This window comes from Trachurus japonicus, chromosome 24 (assembly GCF_045865225.1).
Source record: "Trachurus japonicus isolate A0001 chromosome 24, Traja_1.0".
NCBI classification, from domain to species: domain Eukaryota; kingdom Metazoa; phylum Chordata; class Actinopteri; order Carangiformes; family Carangidae; genus Trachurus; species Trachurus japonicus.
Genome location: NC_140930.1, coordinates 24,274,280 through 24,283,470, shown reverse-complemented (window position 1 = coordinate 24,283,470; position 9,191 = coordinate 24,274,280).

Below are 9,191 nucleotides of genomic sequence, written 5' to 3'. Positions count from 1 at the left end.
GAAAGCAGGAGTCACACCAGAGAGCTTCATTAACTGGTCTCCAGCAGTGTATGTCTCATTTATCCTCTCTGAAAAATAAACTGTATTTTCACTGATGCGTGTTTTGTTCAGATGAGTCTATTTAACCAGTTGCAGTTCACACATAGACCTTCCAGAGCCTTTCTCAGGGTGGAAGGCAGCAACACGCCAACTGCATTCTGCACCTAAACACAACTTCCCACAAAAATTCTAATCTTTACTTTCTATTTTTCTTTCTTTGTCTCCTGCACAGAAAATAATGAGCAAAGGTCTGGATGAGTCATCAGCGATTATCATATGCTCTGTAGCACACACACACACACACACAAACACCCACTCTAGATGGCAGAGATGGATGATGTCACATTAAATTAGATTTCGAATGCAGGTAAAGTGAAATCACCTGCCGAGAGCTTCAGACTCTTCCTCGAGATTTTAGCGTGACATATTTTTGAAACAACAGTTTTGTCTTCAGCGATCGTCTCAGTGCCGTTTTAATCACATAATGCTGAAGAACCTTGTTGCCAGGAAACATTGTGACACAACCTTGACCCTGTGTCTCTTCTCAGTTCTTCCACTCTCATTAAAAACATAGACAGGACAACTGTGACCAACAGTTCTATCAACAACAAGTGTTTGTTCCTCTGAAGGTCCTGTCAAAGTCAAACCATCAACACAGATACAAGCCTTTCTATGACTACAGTTTGGTTGCTAAGTGACCCTCTGTTTGAACACATAGCTAACCAGTAAAACTGACTGAATGAACTGTTTCAAATTGATCACCTTGTGCATGAATCTATATCAAGACTATCAATATCCGAGTGCCTTTTCTCAGTGATCCCTGCTGCTTCGACGGCTGCTGTGTTCAGGTCAAACTGAGTTGTCAAACTTCTTCAACTCCACACCTGCCACACACTTCAGCTAACCCTAACTATTAAAAAGCTTCAGCTCAGCTTTGGTGTTTCCCTCAGGCAACAAACTACTTCTTTGGTGCTTATATTGCCCCTTTACATTTTTTAAAACAACCTATCACAAAGTAACTAGGGCTGACCCGATTATCATATTTTGATAATTGAAGCTTCGCGGACATAAAATCGATTTTAATCGAAGCTTCGACGGCCGGGGATCGTTGCGGAAATAATTAAAGTAATGGGAAACAAACACTGCATATCTCAAAAATCTGGCAGGTTTCCAGGATGCCAAGTAGCGTCCTCATTTAAATGTAACAATTGCCGATGACAACCGGTGACAAAAAGGAAAAAAGAAAGAAAAAAAAAACAATCGATCACAGACTTCATGATCGATTACCATGGCAACGAACGAAGCTTTGAAGCTTCGATTTTTTGGGGTCAGCCCTAAAAGTAACATGACAAATCTGTGACCAAAGAAATGTGGGTTCAGACGTTACCAGCTACCGGCTCAAGCTGGCTCCAGCCGGCTCCGGCTACCATCTTGAACTGGTAGCTGGTTACCAGTTTTTGATTGATATATTACCAGTGATTGTCAAGCTCCCAAAAACTGGATTCATTTTTTTCCACCCAAAATAAAAATGTATGCCATAGAGTGTTTATAATGACATTAGATGCATCAAGAGCCTGTCTCACACTTTAACTGATGTTATAGTTGGTTTCAATGTGAACTCTTGAACTACTGCTCTTAAATCCTTCTGAATGGGTTCTGAACTAGATAAGGGTTTCTATTTGTTCCACTTTCCCAATATGATTTAATGTATAAAAGTTTTTTTTTTTTTTTTTTTTTACACTTGTCAAAGGTAAAATGTTCTATTCATTTTTAACAGGGGTGACAAATGTGGAGATCCCTACTGAAGTCAAAGTGGTTGTCAGTTTTAGGAATAGGAAAACAGAACAATTCCATAATAACCCTAACCCTAATAACAAGTATATTCCCTGCACAGTATCTACTACTTCTCATATCACCTACTGTATTTCCCTGTGCCATTTAACTCCTCAGTAGCCCAAGGAGCCAAACTGATTCACTGGCTGACATGTTCACTCATACTGATGTGCATGATGTAGAAGAGTATGAGGCAGTTCCATGTACAGTACACTGCCAGAAGCACCAAGCACCAATGTGTTAATCCACAGAGAAGAGTGGTCCTCAACATGCTGGACAAAACCTTCAGAGCTCAGCTGTTTCAGGACAGGACTTAGTCCATTTGAAGATAACACAACATAAGACAACCATAGTTTGTTTTTAAAGATTTAAAGGTACGTTGTGTTGGAATTACTCCCATCTAGGGTTGTGGTTGCATATCGCAAGCAACTTAAAGCAGAAGTAAGCGATCCGGTCGTTTTGGCTAACTTTTTGTCAGCCGATGGAGTTAGCAGTCCCCGCCCTCGTCCCTACGTCACCACATTCACGCGCAAGAATTTGTTGTACGGACAGTAATTTTTTTGTCTTTCTGGAGAAATTGTGGGTGATTTTTTTAAATAGCATGGCAGCAGGTCCCAGAAACATATTTTTTTTACTTTCCCCTATGTTTCATGATACTCGCTGCCAAATATCATACACTTATGACTATTTGTCATAACTAAATCGGGGCTTACAGTATTTTTACCGGGATTTTGGTGCTTTGGGCATCAAAGGGTTAATATTTAAAAATGCTCAAGGGCTATCACCGGGCACCCTCTTGGATTTTGAAGAGGCAACCCCCAGCTACAAGAAACAGCAGAGAAAAAAACTTTATCAGACGAAACAAGGTTCATCAAAAAATCAGGCTTTGGCTCCCGGACTATAACTATTTAAGACTTATATTAACACAAACATTCCGCTTACTTCTGCTTCTACTTCTGTATTTTTCATGCTGCATTCATGTGAAATCAGGCAGATGGCAGACGGACGACAGCCGCTGCACTTAACGGTATAAACAAGCCTTTATGTAAACAAGTTCAAGTTCAACTTCAAGTTTAACTTTATTATCCTCAAAGAGGAAATTCATATGACACATGACAATATTGTCATGGTGATGTCGTATTGTTTACCTGAACCACGTTTTACCGGCTTTCTCTCAACTTCTGTGACTAAAATGACATCTGGTTTGTTACTGACGGCCGTCTGCCCGACTGCAGGTGAATGCAGCATCAGTGTAACGCTCCATTCCTCCTCACTGCGTTACCGCGGTGACTTTTCACAGACGCCATCTCGACCTGAGCCGACAGCTCCGGTGTCTCCGCTGAGTTTCCATGGTTTCCTACCGTCACGCTGCCACTGAAGGTAAAAACATGGCGACACCACATGGCAGCCAGCACCGAGCTTACCCGCTCCATGGAGATATGAATGATATGAACGACAAATTCAGAGCTGAAAGGAACACTTCACTTTGTTGATGGGGGGGATTACTGATTAATGAAAAACAGACTTTTGAACGAAATAATTGATTTTCGTAAATAGATAACAGGACACAATGTGTTACACAATGTCCCTTTAAATCTTCAGTAGAAATGATCACATTGTTGGTGGAATTCTTAGTTCAGAAACAGTAAGTTCTAAAACGAGTTAAACCTAATTTCTGATCCAACCTCTACCACGCTCATGACACTCTGACAAGCCCATGTTCTTGAAACCTGGTCCAAAGCTCACTGTGCACACACAGTGATGGTTTCCCTGCAGTCTGGAATCAACAGCCTGAGGAACCACGAGTTACACTGAGCAGTGAACGCTTCCACCACATACAGAACCTCACACTGATTATCATTCTGCCAACCACCGTCCGTCGGCCTGGACTCTGTTCAAACACAACACAAATGATATCACAGTCATTGTGCGAAAGCAATAGAAGAAAACGGCCGAGGAGCTGAGGCTCAGGGAAGCTGCTCCTGGAGAGGAGAGAGGATTTCTTTTTGTTTCTTCTCCACCACGGTTTCATTTTGTGTGTTTGTGAGCAGTTTTCTTTATTTTGTCCACATGCTTTTAGTTGCAGAAAAATAGAAAGAGAGTAGTGAGTATTTATGAGTGTGTGTGCAGCGTATTAAGCCCTTGCGTTTTCCCAGTAACAACAGCAGTGATGTGGGCAGTTTACTGACATAATCAGCTAATAAACAGACTAATTATTGCAACACATCTGGAGGCTAAAATGAATAGTTTGCAGATTAGCTGAGGTGCTGCCAGCGTGGCGAACTGCATTAGCACAGCTGCAGTGGATAATAACAACGCATTGTGGCTGGAGATGAGCGGTGCTGAATTAGTAATGGAAGTGAGTCATCCAGTCAGCAACATATTGTTTTTCAGAGCTGTATCATTAACATTTTCTGATAAGGAGAAAAACACTATACGTTTACTTCACCAAACTATACTTTTCTTATGACTTTCCCAACATGTCGATGTTATCGAACTGATTTAAATGTGACGCACAGATGCTGAATGTTGAGGAGGGCGTTCTTCTACGTGCTTTTACGTCTTTCTATAATCACTGCTGCCTCTTCCCTCCCAACACTGGTTCAGCAAACTGAAGGTTCCTGTCATGGTTTTTAAATCACATCATTATGTTGTCATTGCTGTGCTGTCATCATGTCATGTTGTGAACCCTCTCCCAGTCTCCTCCCATCTCTCCGCACTCAATCCTGGGCAATTAAGCAGAAAACTGAGCGTCCCTGTCTCCCTCCCAGTGCGTGTCACTCAAACAGCCTTGTGGCCATAGCTCCAGTGTGCCAGTGTGTGTTCACGCACTTGTCTGTGTGTTTGTGCACTTGCCATGAGGCAGCAGTGGGGGTGCCAGCCTAGTTGCCATAGCAGCCCGAGATGTGCTCTGGACCCCTGCCTGAGGGGTAAACTCACACACTCACATTTGCACATTATATATACACACATATAAACGGAGCTTTTACAAATGTAAACCCTAACAGCCATTAAATACTGAAAAAAATGAAAATGGAATGAAAATGGAAAATGTCCTGCTGGTGTTAATCCAACTGGCTGCTGCTGTGTCCCTTATTAGTGATGATGGTCAGATTAGGTGAGGTCAGCACATTTCATCCAATGTGGGTGACCTAGATTTGCCCCAGCTCCACTGGCAGGGAGTAAAAACAATATAGTATACCGTATAAATATATAAAAGGAATATATGCTGTTCTAAATATAGGGAAAGAGGAAGCCTGTTGTTGGAGGAACTGTCCTGAAGAGCTGCAGCAGTGAGGGAGGATGGACAGTACTGTATGTGGTGAAGGCTGCAGCTCAGATAAACAGAACAACAGTGAGAGCAGCATTATGCAAATGAGCCTGTTGTATATGAATCACATCATTCAAGTTCTAAAACTGACTTTGACCTTCTGAGCCTGATCTTCAAGGGTTTAACTGACTTCACTCGGGATGAACTCATCACATTGCGTTGTTCATTATAAGCCATTTTCCAACTTCATGACATTTTATGTGGGAAATAATAGTGGAGGATTTCCGACCTTTCAACATGACTGAACACACTGCTGAACAGACAGCTATCCAAGGTGCCATGTGTGAAAAGCTTTCAGCGAGCATTAGAGAAGGTCTGAAACCAGACCAAGACTGAACAATAAGTAAAGGATGTTTTAAATGTTTGGTTTTCTGTACACGTGTTGAATCAAAGAAGAGGAAACTAAAAGCTTTGGTAATTACCTGAAAGTAACTGTGAAATTCTTCATTGTTGTGGAATGTGTGTGTTATGACACAGCAAAAGCTGCAGATCATTTTCTTTGATACATTTCTTTAAAAATCTGTTGGATTGGTTCAAACAGGGACAAGCACATTGTTCTTCCTGTGTGTATGAGCCAATGTTTTCTTAAATGACAGATGCACGACTAAGTGAAATGTCAACAGCAGAGAAACATCCAGCATGTTTGTCCTCTTCAGGAAAAACAGTAGAGACTCCACTGTTAAAGGGATAGTTCAACATTTTGGCAAATTGGCCCATTGCCATAATTGCTATAGTCATAACAGTAGGTTCGTTACCTTTAATTGTAGGTGTAAGCTATTTTTAGTACGGCGGAGCGCAGCAGCTGGCTGCTCAGAGCTACGCTATGGAGGCTAACGGAATTTCTTGGTTTCCCTCATTAAACTCATCAAATACAAAATCCCAAAACTCCACAGCGCTTTTGTAGACAAGTTGTGACCTGCACAACCACCACGCTATGAGATAATGACGGAACGATACGAAACGGAGCCGTTTTCGAGGTAAATTCATACAAAACCGCTGATGCGCGTTGCGTTCAGGGACAGTTTTTCAGCAAGCAGTCTCCGTATTTACCCTGTATTTACCTCGAAAACGGCTCCGTTTCGTATCGTTCCGTCATTATCTCATAGCGTGGTGGTTGTGCAGGTCACAACTTGTCTACAAAAGCGCTGTGGAGTTTTGGGATGTTGAATTTGATGAGTTTAATGAGGGAAACCAAGAAATTCCGTTAGCCTCCATAGCGTAGCTCTGAGCAGCCAGCTGCTGCGCTCCGCCGTACTGAAAATAGCTTACACCTACAATTAAAGGTAATGAACCTACTGCTATGACTATAGCGATTATGGCAATGGGCCAATTTGCCAAAATGTTGAACTATCCCTTTAAATAACTTTTCACCGTAGTCGTACCCAACGATCAAATTAATCGAAAAATGCTTTCATGGTGCTTAGTAGAAAATCCAAGTCCTCTGCAGCGATGCTAATTAAATACCACACATACACATACACACGCACACAGGCAGCACCAGGTGAGTCACCAGTGGGCTTTGCATCTGCTTCATATTCTTTCTAAATACAGTCTTTCTATTTCTCCACTCATCTGTTTCTTTCTCTCTTGTGGTTTCCCTTTCTTTCCCTCACATCTCCCCTGTGTTCAGCCTCAACCTTCACCATCCTCTCTTCTCTTCCTCTCTGTTTCAATTATTTCTCCCTGTCTCCCCCTCCACAGGAATGCCTGTGTTTCTGTCTCTACTGTGATACTCCACTCTTTCACTCCTCCTTTTCCTCTGTACTCTCCCTCTCTCTTACGTGTTAATACATGACAGTAGAAACTAATGTGAAGATGAACTGTGAGGCAAAAGGCCGACTGTGTTAATATTTCACACACTCATCAGTGAGTGCTACTCACACATGCAGATGGGAAGGAATGCTGATGTAAAAAACTTTATCATGATATAAATGACAGACATGGATAAATGTGTCTCAGATACTTGTGCCTGTTAGAACTGTTCTCTGTTTATCTACTGCTGAGGCTGTTCCTCTTTTCCGTAGATTACCACTTACATCTAATCTTATTAAATGGGACATAAGGCTCTTTAACATTTATGTGTTTGTCTTGCCTTTCATTCCCCAAAGAATTGACAAATAAATCTGTAGTTTTCAGGCTCACTGAAACAGAACTGCTAAAAATCTTGAGGATACATCTCACTTTGACCGAGTTACATTCAAGAACCTGTCCTCAAAGACGGAAAGTAAATTCACTGGAGCGGTCATTTTTTTTTGATCGATCAGCTGTGTTTACAGTTTCAGGTGTCATAGTTATGATGGTTAGACAGATAAATTACCATAGTCCTCTAACACATCCTACAGTTTGACTTGTTAGAGTTTTTCAGAATAAAAGCAGCTCAGGTTTAAGTGTCGGGAGTCACTGTCAGGACGACAGTAACAGCTGTAATCTTGTCCCTTTCTGTCACTCTGCAGGTGCCGCGGTCACACTGTGTTACAGGAAGTGTCCGTGGAGCAGATGGTTTGGGGAGCGGGTTGTCGATTCCTTTTGACATCAATTTGTTTTGATATAAGATATTTTATCCAGTTTATGAGTCCACCGCTATCCGCCAGCACGTTGAGGAAGGTTTGTTTTGCTACTCGAACGGGGCGTTGCCGAGGGCAACGTGACGTAAACGCATACCCTCTATTCGAATTTGCATAATACTACTCCTATCTGGTACCAGTAGAAGGGGTGGGGCAAGCAGTGGTTCATTTGCATTTAAAGGGACAGACACTGAAACCAGCCGTTCTTAACAGGGCTGTTGTAGAGGATGAAAAGAGCTGTGATGTTTGATCCTTGGGGTATTTTGACCGAAACATGTCACAGACATGTCATTAAGACACCTGGGAACTATTTTAATTTGTGGAAAAGGGGCAGAATGTGTCTCCTTTAAATATCCTATTACACCTGTTATTATTAACATGTGATTTGAGAGTGGATGTCTGATCTGGATGGAAAGTGACATATTATTGCACGTCCAGAGAGTTTAGTGGGGAATTATGAACATAACACAGAGATTATATATCTTAGTTATGTTTTTGGTGTGGGTGAAGCTCCGAAACCTTAGATCCTAGACTTCCCAGAATGCATCTCTATCGCACCTCTCATTAGGTGGTCCACACACTCAGTTTCTAACACCTTCTGTTGAACAACATCAGCAGAGTCAATCAGGCTAACCTAGTCTCTCACCAGGCTCCAAGCTCTGTGTTGTGGTTGAACCACAGTGATTCAGACGGGTCAGTGTGTGTTACTGTAGGTGATGACAGTGAGAAGTTACTGTTCAGTCACAATGGCAGCTCTTGAAAAGGTTAGTGTAGCTGCTGCTATTTATAATTACATCAGAGCCAGGGAGCATCTCTTCACAGGGAACGATCTAAAGACTTTTCTGGATGGCAGAGGAGTTTTCACTGTTCCACCTTCAGGTTTCAGTCTGATCCACCGTGTTCTCTCGTATTAACAACCACTGGCAGTGAAAAAAATGGTAGGGGTGCAGAATGTAATTGGATGAGGTTGGCCTGTGGTTGACAGTGATGGACAGATGGCTCATCCAATCACCTGCCCTGTCATGTTTTAGTAGCAACAACTCTTTTCAGACAGTTTTAACATAAACACCTCAGTGTAATGTCGGGCAGTTTGGGAAAACAATTATTTTTGACGTGGTGGAAATTTTAATGGAGTCCTATTCTGGGAAAGACTGTTAGAATGATCAGTGTCAACTAATTGTACCTTGGTATGGTGAACTTATGTTAAGGTGAAAGTAACAGGATGAACTCTGTATAACTTTGTCTGAGACAGATCTAGGTTGTAAATTCCTGAAGTTAAGCAACAAGTGGGGGGGGCAACATAACACTATTTAGGGACACATCCATTGAGTATTGCACCCTAATTGTTTCATTACCTGTGTGAGCTCATCTTATGACCGGGAATGAGAATAAAATCATTGTGCATGATGTTTCATTGGTCTTGT